The sequence below is a fragment of the Saimiri boliviensis genome, chromosome 2, assembly GCF_048565385.1.
Source record: "Saimiri boliviensis isolate mSaiBol1 chromosome 2, mSaiBol1.pri, whole genome shotgun sequence".
NCBI classification, from domain to species: domain Eukaryota; kingdom Metazoa; phylum Chordata; class Mammalia; order Primates; family Cebidae; genus Saimiri; species Saimiri boliviensis.
In genome coordinates this window covers 9461830-9478003 of record NC_133450.1, presented here as the reverse complement: position 1 = coordinate 9478003, position 16174 = coordinate 9461830, and the positions used below count along the sequence as shown (strand labels likewise).

The window sequence follows — 16174 nt, the reverse complement described above, 5'->3', positions numbered from 1 at the left end:
TAGCATTTATGGAGGCCAGGGTCTGGTTTTCATTAGTGCCAAGATTACTACAAAAAAACCTCAGCTGTCTCTTCCTCAGACTGTTTTCATAAAGAATAAGAAGAACACACACACACACACACACACACACACACACACACACACACCCTGGAAAAACACCACTCAATCTATAAAAATTATTAAAAATCTCTAAGAATGTGAAAATGTGCATGTTTTGAAGTAAAGATTAAACATCACTTTAGCTCTCCATTTAAAAAAGATGTCTTAAATACATTATTTCATTTGATCTTGATTCCCATCCCCATTTTAGAGATGAAGAAACTGAGGCTCAGAGGTGAGAAGCAATTTACCCAAAATGGTGGAGCTAGGCCTGAATAACCCCAGGACTCGTCTTTGATGCCGAAAGGAATTATTAGACTATGAATTAGTACGGTGGCTCATGCCTGTAATCCAGCATTTTGGGAGGCCAAGGTGGGAGGATCACTTGATCCCAGGAATTTGAGACCAGCCTGGGAAGCATAGCAAGACCCCATCTATGCCAAAAAAAAAAAAAAAAAAAAAAATTTTTTTAAGAATAAGAATAAATGTTTTTAGTCTAAAGAAACTGAGATCCTGAGAGGTGAAATAGTCCAGGGTCCCTCAACCAGGATCCTGATTCCCCTTTAGAAGAGAACAGATGCACAAGGCCTGATGCATAGTAGATGTTGAGTAAACACAAGCCCCCACGCCTCTTCTCCAAACTAGATTTCTTCCACAGCTCACTGTCATTGGTCCAAAGAATGCAGCCACTATACTGTGTTATTGGCAGGATTGTGGGCATGACTGATTTCCTTTCTGATTGGGTGGGAAGGCTGAAGGGTGAGTTTGGAAAGGCTCTGTTCCCTTCATCTCACTCCTTTCCCCACTTGCATTTCACCCAACAGTCGTTTGGTTTTTGAGCAATCTGTTCCTGGAAAGCAGAGGAAAGTAACAGATTGATGCATCGACCGCGCGTGGCCAAGTGATTTATTTTTAATGTGACTAAACAAGACACACACCTGCCTATGGAAATGTAATCGCTTTGAATCATCAGGGACTCAGCCATTTAGGCAAGGGAAAGACAGAGAGGAAACAGAGGAGAGGAGGGAAGAGAGAAGGGAGAGAAAGAAAGGGGAGTCAGGGGAGCAGAAACAGAAAAGAAGAGATAAGGGGCTGGAAGAGAGAGAAGGGGAGAGAAGACCGGGCCAGCTCCCTAAAAACGTTGATTTCAGCAGCATCAGTGAAGCACCCTCAATTGGCCCAAATGCCCCTGATTTAGATTTGCTGATGCCTGAAATTTCATAATTAGACTTTCATCCCTATGATTTAACCAAACACATGGCAGGTTCTCCACTAAAGGTTAAATGCAACAGAAGTAGTGTGTCAGACTACATCAATTATTTTCACCTCGGTGAGAAAGAATTGATATCTTTTAGGAGTTTTTCGGTGGCGGCAGTGATATTAGTTCATCTTGCATTGCTATAAAGGAATACCCGAGACTGGGTAATTTATAAAGAAAAGAGGTTTATTTAGCTCATGGTTCTGCAGGCTGGATAAGCATGGCACCGGCATCTGCTCAGCTTCTGGTGAGGCTTCAGGAAGCTTTTACTCATGGCAGAAGGCAAAGGGGGGACAGGCAGGTCACACGGCAGGAGAGAGAGCAAGACAGAGAAGAAGAGGTGCTAGGATCTTTTTTTTTTTTTTTTTTTTTTTTTTTTTGAGACGGAGTTTCGCTCTTGTTGCCCAGGCTGGAGTGCAATGGCACGATCTTGGCTCACCGCAACCTCCACCTCCTGGGTTCAGGCAATTCTCCTGCCTCAGCCTCCTGAGTAGCTGGGATTACAGGCACACGCCACCATGCCCAGCTAATTTTTAGTATTTTTAGTAGAGACGGGGTTTCACCATGTTGACCAGGATGGTCTCGATCTATTGACCTCGTGATCCACCTGCCTCGGCCTCCCAAAGTGCTGGGATTACAGGCTTGAGCCACCGCGCCCGGCCAGATCTTTTAAACAATCAGATCGCCCTAATAGAGTAAAAACACACTCATTACCACAAGGAGGGCACCAAGCCATTCATGAGGGATCCAGCCCCCGACCTAACACTTCCCACCAGGCCCCGCCTCCAACCCTGGGATCATACTCCAACATGAGATTTGGAGGAACAAAGATCCACACTATATCAGGCAGCATTAGAACAAAGTTTATGGGACTCACCAGTGAAAGCACAGAAAGAAAGTTTGGGGACTCTGCAGACTTTCTCCTTCATGGCTTTTCTTCATTATAACACCTACCTTTAAGGGCAATTGTTCCGTCCAGGCACTGTGGATGTGACCCATTACATGTGTATTTCATTCCATCTTCCCAACAGCCCTGGAGTTCTGTGCTGGTGTTCCTGTCACTCTCCAGGTGAGGGAACCGAAGCCCAGCCCATTGTCATCTGTCTCAGCCCTCTGAAAGGAAGCTCCAGGTACAGCAGAGTTTCTCATGGGATGCCCCTTCTGCAAGCCTCACCAACACTACCTTGCTTGCAGAAGGCACTCCGTAAGTATGTGCCAACAGAGTGAAGTGGCAGGGATGGGACATGAACAGTCTCTTTCCTCAGTCTCCCTGGGTCAGCACCAGGAATTGGGCAGCCAAACCACTCCGCTCTGTAGTGCTAGTTGTCTATTTCCAGATACCTCTTCCCAGTTAGGCTGTGATGCCTTTGAGGGAAGGCACAGCACCCCTGCAGAGCCTTTTGGAGGGAATGTATGAGTACTTCTGAAAGCAACATTATATCTTTGTGTTTTCTATTAATACAGATTGTGGTAGGTTTTTTTCTTGAATTTTATGTCAGTATCTTTCACCCTGCCCTTGGCATTTGGTACAGTAGCCCATGAAGGAGATTATAAAGTCATAAGTTGAGGGGGGGCATCAGATTGATAACTTTTTGAAGATTGATAATATCTAGTATGGGCAAGGATGGGGGATATGGATACTCATACATTGTTGGAGAAGCTTTCTAGGAGGCAAATCATCAATAAGTAACAGTGGATGAAACAAGATGAAAGCTTTATTTTTTTTTTTCTCATACAAAAGTCTAAGCTAGTATAAAGTCCTGGGAAGAAGACTGGCTCAGCTCCACAAGGTTACGCAGGGACCCAGGTTCTTTCTGTATACATTGTACCACCATCCCCAACGGTATTACCTGCATTGCCTGGTGGAAGCTGACTCCCACCACCACAACTGTTCTCTGAATAGGTTTCTCCATGGGGAAAGCGGAAGTACAGCACACAGCTTATTTTAAGGACCTGATTCAGAAATTGTACACAATACTTCCCATTGGCCATAACTTAGTTACATGTCCCATGTAGCAGCAAGGGAGGTGGAAAATATATTCTCAACTCATACCCACCTGAAACTCAGGAGATTTGTTGCTAAAAGGAAGAAAAGAGAAAACGGATATTAGGGGGACAATGACCAGTTTCTAACACACACAGGAGAAATTATCAAAGTTAAAAGTGCATATATCACTAGACCCAGCAATTCCAGTTCTAGAAATATATTCCTTAGAATATAGTTGTGTGAAACAGTCACACAACTACACAGAGATTATGTATAAGATTAATACTAGTGGTTTTAAAATATGTTCACAAATTCTTTGATACCTTTCCCTTCACAAAAGGGCTACAGTTAATAAGTTACTCCTAATGTGGCCAAGGTGACAATGTGTGACTTCAGAGGCTGGTCATAAAAGGTCCTATGCTTCTACTTTCCTCTCTTGAATGACTGGCTACAATGGAAACAGCCACCATGTTGTGAGGACACTCAATTAGCCTTGTGGAGAGACCCACATGTGGGAGAAACTAAGGGCTCCCACCAACAGCCCACACCCACTTACCAGCCCTGGGAGTAAATAGATCCTCCAGGCCTAGTCAAGCCTCAGTTGACTGAAGCCCCAGTCAACATCTGGACTGCAATCCCATGCAAAACACCGAGCCAGAAACCACCCACCCAAGAAGCTCTAAATTCCTAACTGGCAAAAAATGCGAGAGATTACAAATATTTATTATGCTTTTAAGCCACTAAGTTTTGGAGTATTGTGTTAGGCAGCAGTAAATTACTAGTACAATAATTATTGCTTCATGTTTGTCATAACAAAAAAGAAAGAAAGAAAATAAATAAATTTTTAGAAAGAAACACCGGAAATTTCAATAATGGGAGATTAAATGACCTATGAGAAATGAGAAATCCACAGTTTGGAATTTGCAGCTATCAGAAAGAGACAGAGCTATGGCATTGAAAGACCTGTATGTTCTGTCTTTTACAGCTCCTTAAGACATATTAGTACATGAAAATGACAATCTGAAGAACCCTTACTGTATGATCTCCATGACATAAAACTGCAAACAAGTTATGTGTACATGTACATATGTGCATATATGCAATAAGCTTATATTGGTGCATCTCCAAATGTGTACTTTCACACACCTGTAAATGCATGGAGTAGGAGTGAACGTTACATACCAAACGGCAGGCGGTGGTTTTACCGAGGAGAAGTGAAACTGCGGAGGGGAGCTGCAATAAGGTGTTCACATTTTACTTTGTAATCTGCATTGTTTCAGCCTCTTACAATGAAAATGCATTTGCATACTCCCTGTGTGATCAAACAAAGAAAACCATAAAAAGAGAAAGATAGGCCGGCAGATAGCAGAGATGCAAGCAAGACGGGATAAATAGCAACGGCATTTTACCTACTGAGTCCGGACTGCTGGTGTCTGATTTTACCTGTTTGTTTTTCCTTAACAGCCCAACCCAGAAAAGAGACACTTTGTTTTGAAGTAACGACGAGGAACTGCCTCGCTGAGGCCTTCGCTCGCTCGGCACAGATTGCCCCTGGGGTGCTCGGAGGTGGGCTGCGGAGGGTGACCTTGGGAGCCGCCCGACCTCATTCTTAGGTTTTCCGGCTGGAAGTGCGCTCAGCCGTCGGAACGGGCGGGGGCGGGAGTGTCTGCGACCTGGGAAAAGGGCCGCGGTGGGGAGCCCCGAGCGGGAATGGGTGCTGGGGGCGCTCTCGCTGCACGGGGCGCTCTGCGCGGCGCGGCGGGCTGGGACAGCAAACCGCCCGGGGAGTCCCCAGACGCGGGACGTCCCTGCAGATTTCGCACCAAGGGAGGAATCGGGTCCAGGGCACAAACAAGATACTGGAGGAGGTGGCCCCGAGAGGACTGATGCCGTTTGCAACCCTAGTGAGGTCGTGGCCGCTCGGGGTGGGAAAGCAGGCTCCGGTCTCTCTAGGGTCCAGCTTCACGATCACCGCGTTTGTCCTCGCCCCGCCTGGGCCTCCCCCGCGACGGGAGCTTGGGTGGAGGACCCTGGACCCCAAGCCAAGGCTGAAAACCGGTGGGCCAAGCCCGGGCAGCAGCCAAGTCCCCGACTCTTTCACTGCTTCTCCCGCAGGCTGAGCAGAAAACCAGGAAGTGGATGAACTCCATCTCCGCAGCCACACCCGCTCTTTGCGTTTACTGAACGAACGGAGGTCCCTAGGAAAGGGGTGAGACAAAGAGAAAGGGGGGCATTTCGCTACCCTGTTGTTAATGCTTTAATAACTCCTTGTTGCCCTAAGCAGCTCACCGTCAAAACCTGACTAAGACCCTTGGAGGCCCTGAAATTACAAGACCCACTATCTCCATCAATGTAACTTAAAAAACAAAAAACAAAAAACAAAAACCCCTCAAATGGATCTTTACCAAAAAGCCGATTTTCCCCTGTGAAATTATTTTAACAGCAACGACAAGCCCTTGCCTTGCCGCACACTAGCCTGTCTAAGAGACGATCTAGTAAGGTTTGCAAAGCCAGGTGGGGATCTGCTCACCTTGCCTCTCGCCTCTTCCCGCACAGGCGGGGCTAACCTGTTTCCAGTTCCTCCGAGGCTCCGTCCTTCCCTGAGTTTCCCACTGCCTGGCACCTCCAGAGCCAGCATCTATTTCCACTTCCCCTTCCTAGCTTTCAGTCCAGGCTGGGTTCGATGCCTTCAGTGCATTCCCCATCACCGGACTTAGCACACAGAGTAGGAGAATATTCCTGTCTCAGCACCCTGTCTGTGTTGAGGGCTCAGAAGGCAGAGACACCTTATCTGTTTTTGCTTACAGGCATGTTCTCAGAACCTAGCATGTGGACTGACACACCCTTTGCTCAAAGAAAGGATGGATGAAGGGATTTCATCCCGGATGGATGAAATCACGTCAATATTTGAAATTAACCATTTACCCATAGCAAAACATGTAGTGCAGAATTAAAATGCATAGTCCATTCCGGGCTATGCAGTACATTCATCCCATCACAGTATATTCAGCTTCTCAGCATTTATTGAGCACCTCCAAATGTGCTAGACAGGTAATACTCAATACACATTAGTTTCTTCCATGCTGAAATGGACTTTGTGTCCACATAACTTTGCTGGAAACCCGAAGGAAACCAATTATGCTGCCCTTTCCCTGGGTGTTTGATTGAACTCGGCGTGTCCGTTATAACCATAGAAATATCACCAACAGGCAATGCCAGCGGGATTAGATCTGCCAAGTGTTTAAAGTTTAGCAGGAAAGCTTTTTGCAAATGTCAACACTACCACTCTGTTTCCTGCAAACCAGCATTCTAATCAGCAGGGCTGCCTTTTCCAGCTCATTGAGCAACAACATAAAAAAAAAATCCCAGCATAATCATTTCTCTAGGAGAAAAATACTAAAAGGCAGAGAGGATGCAATAACAATCATAGCTACCTACTATGTGCAAGGCGCCATGGTTACTGCTTTAGTTATGTCGCCTCCAATCCTCACAACAAAACCGACAAATGGGGAAACTGAGGCTTACAGATGTCACACTTCTCCAACTGAGGCCTGAACTTGAGTATTTTCCATAGCACCCCACTTCCTCTGGGGGAAAAAATTGCCATTGTGCCCAGTTAGGATATAATGTCTTAGAGTGGTAGGGACTTCAGATACTGGTCGTAGGAAGAGAATGACAGTACTCATGCCAGGGTTTCCTGGGACTTACATCTTCTTGCCTTCCTCCTCACTTACCCTTAGAGGCCAGGTGTAGTGACATAAAGATTTTGGAAATTTTTGAGCTGAAGATGGGAAACATTTTCTTCCTTTTATTTAAAGGCAGCTGTTGGAGTGTTTGCATTTTGGGTTCCTGGCATAGCAGCTGCTAGGCTTGATGGGATTTCAAAATGAAGTTAATAATGGAAATTACACACTGGGGGCTTTCCAAAGAAACCGCGAAGAGAGAATGGCTTGTGCTAGGTGACTGAACGTGTTGCATCAAATTATCACAGCTGGATACTGAGGCCAGGCCCAGCTGAAATGTTACAGTAGGGGTCACCTCTCAGACTTGGCTCTGTACAGGAAGCATATCCAAAGAGGAGCTACATCCGAGGCAAAGGTACAAAGCCAGATGCAGAAGACCCAGTACCTGGGTTAGCTGCCTGTCTTTCCCTGGGTATAGGAGAGACATTTCATCTTGGACTCAGGCAAGCAGCTGCATACAAGAGCCTCATTCCTGGGCAAGAGTGGGCAGCAAGTTGCCAATTCTAACCTCCAACTATCCCCGAGGCACTGTAGCCCTAGGTTCTCAACCCTGGCTGCCCACCAGCATCATCTGGTGAGCTTTGAAATACAGAGGCAGGAGTCATCCCAGATGGATGAAATCAGAATCCATGGGAAAGGGATCCAGTGTCACATATTTTCACAGCTCTCCATGTGATTCTAGCTTGCAGCCAAAGTTCAAAAGCTCTGACACAGCCTCGGTGTCCTGTGATCACAAGAATTACTGGAGCACTCCCTAAAATAGTTTTGTCCCGGCCTCTCTGCTGTAGATCTTGATTCAGTGGTGCTAGCAGGGGCCCAAGATCTCCCTCCTTAATGAGCTCCCTGGTAGTTGTTATGATCAGATAAGCTTGGGTTCCCACAAGTATAATAAAATGTTACATTCGCATATCATCATCAGAGTCACCACTTCCGACACACTAGGTGTTTTAATTTGTATGTACATCATTGTGTCTCAACCATCATTTGATCGTAAGCTCCAAGAGGGAAAAGACCTTGTCTTATTTACTGGGATATTCTCAGTATGGAAAAGAATGCGGGCAAATAGTGGGAATTCTGCAGATATGTGTTGAATAAATAACTACATTTTTGTCTGGCATTTTGTCACTTCTGCTTTGTGAACCAAGTTAAGAGTGAAATTGAAACTTTGATAGAAAATGGAAATATATACAATAATTTTATTTCACTTCCGTTTACAGATCTAAAATCCTGCTGTTAAAAACCAGCATTCCTTCCATATCGATCTTGATTGCCTTCAGTCATCAAGAGTCTTCAGGAGATCTGAAGACCCAGAGCAAACCAGAAGTGTTGAGGGGGGAAAAATGTGAGGAAGGTCTGAGAGAAAACCCCCTACCCTTAGACAAATTTTTTTTTCTGAAGTTTTCTGCTTCCTTGCAAGTCTTATGTTGCCAGTTAAGCTATAGGGCCTAGATAGAAAATGATACAAAGTGTTTTCAGTAAAGTTGATTAAAATGCATGCTTTTATTTATGCATGTTCAGAAAATGTTTATTGTGGAACCACCATTTTCCAGAAAGTGCCAGTGAGAGCCCAGTGAAAAATAGCACATAGTCCTGCCTTCAATGACTAGCTTTCCCAGTGAGTGGAAAGCTAACCGTGTAACCAAGCAGTTACAGTGCAGTGTGATAACACGGGTCATCAAACCCAAGATGCCTTCTGCTGTAAGATGCATCATTAATTTGTGTACCACGGAGAAAAATGCTGCCCATTGAACCATGACATGTCATGGATTTTATTACCTATTCTAATTTCGGAGATGTGAAAATGTGACGGGGTGGTAGGGAGGTGAGGGATGTGCATTTTATTTTATTTTTTATTTTTTATTTATGTTGAGAAGCAGGGTCTCTTTCTGTCACTCACCCAGGCTGGAGTGTAGTGGCGTCATCTCAGCTCACTGCAGCCTCAACCTCATGGGCTCAAGTGATCCTCCCACCTCCTGAGTAGATGGGACTATAGGCATGAGCCACCATGGCCAGCTAATTTTTTAAACTTTTTCGTTGTTGTCATTGAGACAAGGTCTCACTCCAGTGCAATGGTTTGATCTCAGCTCACTGCAACCTCTGCCTGCCAGGCTCAAGCAATTCTCTTACTTCAGCCTTCCAAGTAGCTGGGACTATAGGTACATGCCACCCAGCCCAGGTAAAAAAAAAATATTTTTTTTCTATTTTTTGTAGAGACAGGGTTTTGCTGTGTTGCTCAGGCTGGTCTCGAACTCCTGAGCTCAAGCAATCCACCTGCTTCAGCCTCCCAAAATGCTAGGATTACAGGCATGAGCCATGGCACCCAACCATCATTATTTTTTAACTTTTTGTAAGGACGATGTCTCACTATGTTGCCCAGGCTGGTCTCGAACTCTTGGGCTCATGCAGTCCTCCCACTTTGACCTCTCACCGTGCTGGAATTATAGGCATAAGCTACTGTGCCTGGCCAGAACATGCATTTTAGAACGGATGAAATATGTAAGGTAAATCAGATCTGAAGGATATATAGAATAAGCCAAAGGGTAGGGTATAGGGTATAGGGGAGACTTGGAAGAAGGAAGTACTGTGCAGAGGGGACAGCTTGTGCTGAGAGGTCTGGAGGGAAGAGGGTAGCTGCTTATAGCTCAATAAGACTGGGGTTAGAGCCTGTGGGCCGGAAGGTGACAGATGAGTCTGGAGGGAACACAGGACCAGATGGTGGTCTGCCTTATAAGTAGATGGCCTTAGTCCCAGTTTACATCTGTAGTGCTTCTTTTTGATCTTAAGTGCCCTGTTGGACAATAAATTATATGATTACCCTACTAATAAGCCATTTTCAGATGTGTGCTTTTTATCCTAAGAGAAATGAGAACCATGGAAGGGTTTTAAGCAGAGAATAACATAATCGGATTGTGAAAGTGTGTGTGTGTTGGGAGGTGGGGTGTGTATTGCTTCATTTGAATGTTTTTGATGAGCTAATACATTCATACAAGTCAACACTTAAAAAAACACAAAAGTGAAAAATCTCCCTTCCACCCTGGGCCTCCTTTACCCCTTCCACTCTACCTCATGGCCAACCCAGTTTTATTCCCTAGAAGCAACCGATATTATCAATTTCTTGTGTGCCCTTTCAGAATTTTCTTTTTCTTTTTTTTCTTTTTTTTTTTTTTTTTTTGAGATGGAGTCTCACCCCATCACCCAGGCTGGAATACAGTGGTGCAATCTTGGCTCGCTGCAATCTCCACTCCCAGGTTTAAGTGATTTTCCTGCCTCAGCCTCCCCATAGCTGGGACTACAGGTGCACATCACCATGCCGGCTAATTTTTGTATTTTTAGTAGAGACGGGGTTTCACCATGTTGGCCAGGCTGGTCTTGAACTCCTGACTTCTGGTGATCCTCCCACCTCAGCCTCCCAAAGTGGTGAGATTACAGGTGTGAGCCACCGTGCACAGCCCCTTTCAGACATATTTAATGCATGTAGAATGAAATCTTCTTTGCCTTTCGAAAGTACCTATTGTTTTCTCTCTCATCCTTTATTTTCATTTAATTTGCCTACTTTCCTTATTCCTCTCACTATCTCTCATTGAGTTTCCGAGAGTATGTGTTCCCCTTTTACTGCTTCAAATTTCAGGCTTCATTTTAAGAGTGAAGTTCGGATAGTTTTCTTTTTTTCTTTCATGTCTTCCCTGAGCTCTGGCAGCTCAGGATTCATTTCCTTCCACTGTTTCCTTACCCCTTCCCTAATCTCTCAGGCGTGTGTTTTCTTTGTGGAGGGAATGACTTTGCTACGTTTTCTTAATTTTCTCATTAGAATTTTCATCTGCTCTGTGGCAATGCTTTTTGATGAATCTTCTTTACCTGCTGTTTTCTTTTTCTTTTCTTTTCTTTTTTTTTTTTTGTCCTTTGTTTCTTGTCAAAACTTCGTATATATTACTCATTATTGAAGCAGACCGCCCCCCGCCCCCAGCGTGGACCTCAGCTGTGAGAAGAGTCCAAGACTGTCTTCCAGGTTGACTAAATTTTCCTTGTGACCCAGGGTTGACGTAAATTGACTAAGCCTTAAATTATCTGCAACCAGTGGTGAGGATTCCCCAAGGCAAAGTCTCTCCTCCCCTGTTGCCACAGAAACAGACCATTTGCTACAACTCTGGCTTGCCTGAGTCCTGAGCCAGCAAGAGCTCACACCACAGCACCTGCACCCGTTCACTGCTGCTGCACACAAGGCCTCTGTGCATTCTGCATTCAGGTGTGCCCCACCCCTTCGGGAGGAGTATTTTTCAGACTGTCCCGAAGACTCTGCAGCACTACATTCTTCATCTACTTCCTCCCGCCACGTCTCTGCTGAAGCTCCATTGCTTTTGGCAACTCTTCCACCTATTTTGTGGTTTACTTGTCTCCTGCTTTCACTAAAAATGGAATTTGTGTTTTTATCTCTCGATTCCTTTTTGTTTTTGGATTACTTCCCGAAAATGAAGAGAGGATTACTAACTTTATGCCATCTTCGAATCGGAAGTTCTTAGATTAGTTAAGATCACGTTGGCTGTGGCATGGAGAAAGGGCTGGGGGTGGAGAGACTGGAGATTGGAAGTCCAGTTAGGAGATTTTTTTCCTGCGCTGGAGAGTTGGTGTTAGGATAGAGGGAATCCAAGATCCAAGATGCAGTTCAGAGCTAACTGCTGAATCTTACTGGCTGGTTAGATGTGTGTTTGGGAGTGGGGGTGGATCAGGAAGAAATGGGATATTTCAGGATTGGCTGCTGGAGGCTGCTTGTGATATACCGTGGAGCTGGGCTTCCTGCCTGTTCTGCAGCTTCCTGCTGCATTCCAGCCCGCATCTGTGTGGCTGGGCCCTCTGGGAAGGTCATAGGAAGTCCTAATGGGGCGATGAGCTTCCCAGCCCTTCCCTTGAAAGTCCCCTGCAGATATCTGAATGAAACTCTTGACTGCTGGAAACTTTGAAGAAAGCCTGAGGCAGTCAGAAGCCAAGTTGCGGTTCCAAAATTTCTGGCCTATTCATCAAATCTCCCTGATGATGTGACCCGAAGATAAAACAAAAACAAAAAAATTGCATGCAAAACACTCTGTGAAATTGTTGATACCCCAGTGTTTCCTGCCAAGTCCTGGCTAAGGAACACGGGGAGGGAAAGGGGCCCTAACAGAAATCATAGAGCCCACTCCCTATCTCCACAAAGGCTTTCCAGGTCATCCAAACTACAAACAGTGAACAGAGAGCTTTCTCTCTCACATTCACCAGAGGGGGATCACTCTGATTCTTTTTTTTAATCAGTCTACAGTAAGTCCTGAGTAGTACCGGCTTATTTTCCCCCTTAATGTACAACCAGGATTGAGAACTGGGGGCTCCACGATCTCAGAGATGATCAGAGTTCAAGGTTAGGAATGTGCTGGCCCCACGTCTGTCCACTCTTGTGCAGTGACACAGCTGCCTGCCTGTGTCCAGGATGAAATGTCGTCCATTCTGTTCCCTGGGATAGACTGACAGCTGTGGAAACAATGACCCAGATACTGCGTCTCCTCCTGGGATATGTTCCTTGACTCCCCTTTTGTGGTTGCAGCCAAACCCGGCCTCGGTGCCTTCTGCACACAGCTCTGACCACCAGGGGGATATTTCCAGTCCTCTAACAGAAGCTGCTCCTTATCAGCGATGTATTTGGAAAGTTACCTGCAATTACTAAGCTAGCTATTGGGACTCTTAAGGATTTACTTTAGCAAGAATATTATGAGGCCTTTTGGTCTTTAGGGACCTCTGTTCCTAAAATCACAGAACCATGGCTATGCTCTACAGTGGAACAGTATGCATTCATTTGCAAGGGTGCTTATGTAATACAGGGTCTTTGGGGAGTTTTAAAAAACTTGGGGGGTGGTGCTTATGATATTGTGAAAAAACCCACAAAAATTGTGTCATTTCATGTACGTTAAAAATATGTATATGAAAAGAGACCTCTTTCCCTGCGTTCCCCAAGATCCCACGCCCACCACTATTTCCCTTCCAAGTGAGGAAAGGAGTCGGTAACTTGAGTACAATATGCTGTTTCGTCAAGTTACTAAAGGATATCTTGTCATCTGACCTTGGACAGAGAGGATGTAAATGTTCTCTTGGGCTAATATGGTCAGAGTGCTTGCTCACAGGAAATACAGTTATGGGTATAGTACTAGGAGGAACATCAGTTTCTTATGTGGGCCAAATATTATTTGTGTGGTTGTATTTTCCTTCCTGGAAAAGATTAGGTTTTGGAGAATGAGGTATGTTTTATTTTAGATGCACCATTGAGTGAAGCAGCCACAGTTTAAGCGGAAGTCTTCCTTTCCCTGCCTCCCACCTGGCACCTCAGGGAGCCCCTGCTCCCCACGTGTCCCTTCCCAGAGATCCCACCTCTCCTCTCCTGAAGCAGTAGCTGCTGAGGAGAAAGAGGTGAAAAGCTAGAGAGGCCACAGGAAAAGGGGAGACAGGGAAGAGATCCATGCAGAAGACCTTGCGTGGGTCCGTGGGACTTCCTCAGATATCTGCCCCCACCATCCATCTTCCCCCAATAGGACTCCAATTCTGGGAGACCTGAGGACAGTCTCCTGTTTCTTTTTCTTTTTCCCTCCCCTTACCTCTCCTCCCTTCCCCTCCCCTCCCCTTCCTCCCTTCCCTCAGAGTCTCACTTTGTTTTCCAGCCTAGAGTGCAGTGGCACAATCTTGGATCACTGCAACCTATGCCTGCCAGGTTCAAGCAATTCTCCTGCCTCAGCCTCTCGAGTAGCTGGGATTACGGGCGCCCACCACCATGTCCAGCTGTTTATTTTATTTTATTTTATTTTTTATTTTTAGTATAGACAGGGTTTCACCATGTTGGCCAGGCTGATCTCAAACTTCTGACCTGAAGTCATTTGCCTATGTCGGCCTCCCAAAGTACTGGGATTACAGGTGTGAGCCACCATACCTGGTCCAGTCTCCTGTTTTCATTCAATGAAGTGAAACCTCCCTTAAGGTCTGAGTTACTGCAGAGAAAAGCTTTCCAGCTGCCTCCTTGGTTGGGGTGAGCCAAAGCAGCTCCATCATTGAGAGCCACTGGGTATGGGAAGCAATCCACTGGGGACAAACCACCTGGAGGTAGGGAGACTGTACTCCTGACACACCCTCTCCAGAAGACCCCAGAAAGAAGCCTACAGCAGAGCTGTAAATATATATGTATAGAATAAAGACTAGAAGAAAATAGCCTGCCATGGATTGTGGCTCATACCTGTAATCCCAGAAATTTGGGAGGCCGAGGCAGGTGGATCATGAGGTCAAGAGATCGAGACCATCCTGGCTAACACCGTGAAACCCTGTCTCTAATAAAGGTACGGAAAAAAAAAAAAAAAAAAAAAACCAATAGCCGTGCATGGTGGCATGTGCCTATAGTCCTAGCTACTAAGGACGCTGAGGCATGAGAATTGCTTGAACCCAGGAGGTGGAGGCTGCAGTGAGCCAAGATTGTGCTGCTGCACTCCAGCCTGGGTGACAGAGTAAGACTCTGTCTCAAAAAAAAAAAAAAAAAAAAAAAAAGAAAAGAGCCTAAAACGTTTGGTTTGTTAAGCATGCCTTCCTCTGGGCAGCTGATCATGGGTATCATATTTTCCTGTCTCTTTAAATTGTCAAACTTTTGGTAATAGGAAGTATGTGCTATTTTTATAATCAGGAGGGGAAAAGATTCCCTGGCCAGTTCAGGGAGGCCATAAGGCTGGAGGTTTCAGAGTGAGAGGCTGGAGGCAGATTTACAGGGGTGAGGACGCGGTGGCAATGAATAGCTCAGACTGGAAGGGCGTTGAGAGGTCATCTAGCCCATCCTCCGGCCTTCCAAGATGTATCTGAATAAGACCAATATCTGAACCTTCTCCCGTCACCATGTCAGAACTGCCCCTTGCCTTCCTTGCCCTTCCACTCCTAGCAGAATGCCAAAAGAGGTTTGACTTCGTGCTAATTATTCTTACTGCTTTCCTGCTTTCAGTGTTCTGCTAAACAGAAATGGGGCACTGGTGTCTGGATGGAAAATAGGGCATGATCTTCCCAAAAAGTATTTGCTCATCCACCTGCCTGTAGCCAGTGTCCTCTTAGAAAGCCCAGTCACCCAAGGAAAAGGGAAGCCAAGCTGAATCCCAGGGACAGGGAGAACTCGGGGGAAGAGGAAGAACAGGAGACATTTCTACAGGACTGTGCAAGGAGAGCCGGGGCCTGCAGAGAAGCACTGACTCCTTCCCTTCCTCCTTCCCTCCCTCCCTCCCTCCACTCTTCCTTCCCTTTTCTCCTTCTCCTCTTCCTCCTTCTTCTCCTCCTCCTCCCTTTCTTCTTCTTCTCTCTTCCCTTCCTCCCTCCCCTCCCCTCCCTCCCTCCCCTCCCTCCCTCCCCTCCCTCCCTCCCCTCCTTCCCTCCCTCCCTCCTTCCCCTCCTTCCCTCCTTCCTCTTCTCCTCTCTGTGATCCTTGTGTGGCTAAAAAGAAGAAATGCTAATATTTATTTGAAGTTACAGTGGTGGAAAACAGAGAAAACACATTTCTAACATATAAAGTTCACCAAGAACTTGTTAATTTACAAAAAAGTTTGATAAGAAAATAACCAAATGCCAGCTTTTTCAATGAGCAAAGAATGTGAACACATAGAGTTCAGGAAAAGAAAGGTGGGGCTGGGTGCAGTGGCTCACGCCTGTGATCCCAGCACTTTGGGAGGCCAAGGTGGGCGGATCACAAGGTCAGGAGATCAAGGCCAGCCTGGCCAACATGGTGAAATACAAAAATACTAAAAATACAAAAATTAGCTTGGTGTGGTGACGCATGCCTGTAATCCCAGCTACTTGGGAGGCTGAGGCGGGAGAATCACTTGAACCCAGGAGTTGGAGGTTGCCATGAGCCAAGATCACGCCACTGTACTCCAGCCTAGTGACAGAGCAAGACTCCATCTCAAAAAAGAAAAGAAAAGAAAAGAAAGGTGAACTTCCCTGTGCTAAATGGGAAGCTTCTCTCAGACGTGTTAGAGTGAAAGGAGCGAGCTGCAGAACGCATCGGGGATGATCTCTCCATTCCTGTCAAAAACAAAATAGAGTCGTATCTATAGG

General features: G+C 45.7%; 1 long non-coding RNA gene across 1 annotated transcript; it reads left to right on the top strand.

The window, feature by feature from the left end:
- Nucleotides 1–1785: 1785 nt before the first annotated feature.
- On the top strand, nt 1786–5533 carry LOC141583469 (uncharacterized). Its single transcript, XR_012516085.1, has 3 exons — nt 1786–2561; nt 4809–4910; nt 5460–5533. It is a non-coding gene; the product is annotated as an uncharacterized LOC141583469 (long non-coding RNA).
- Nucleotides 5534–16174: the final 10641 nt, after the last annotated feature.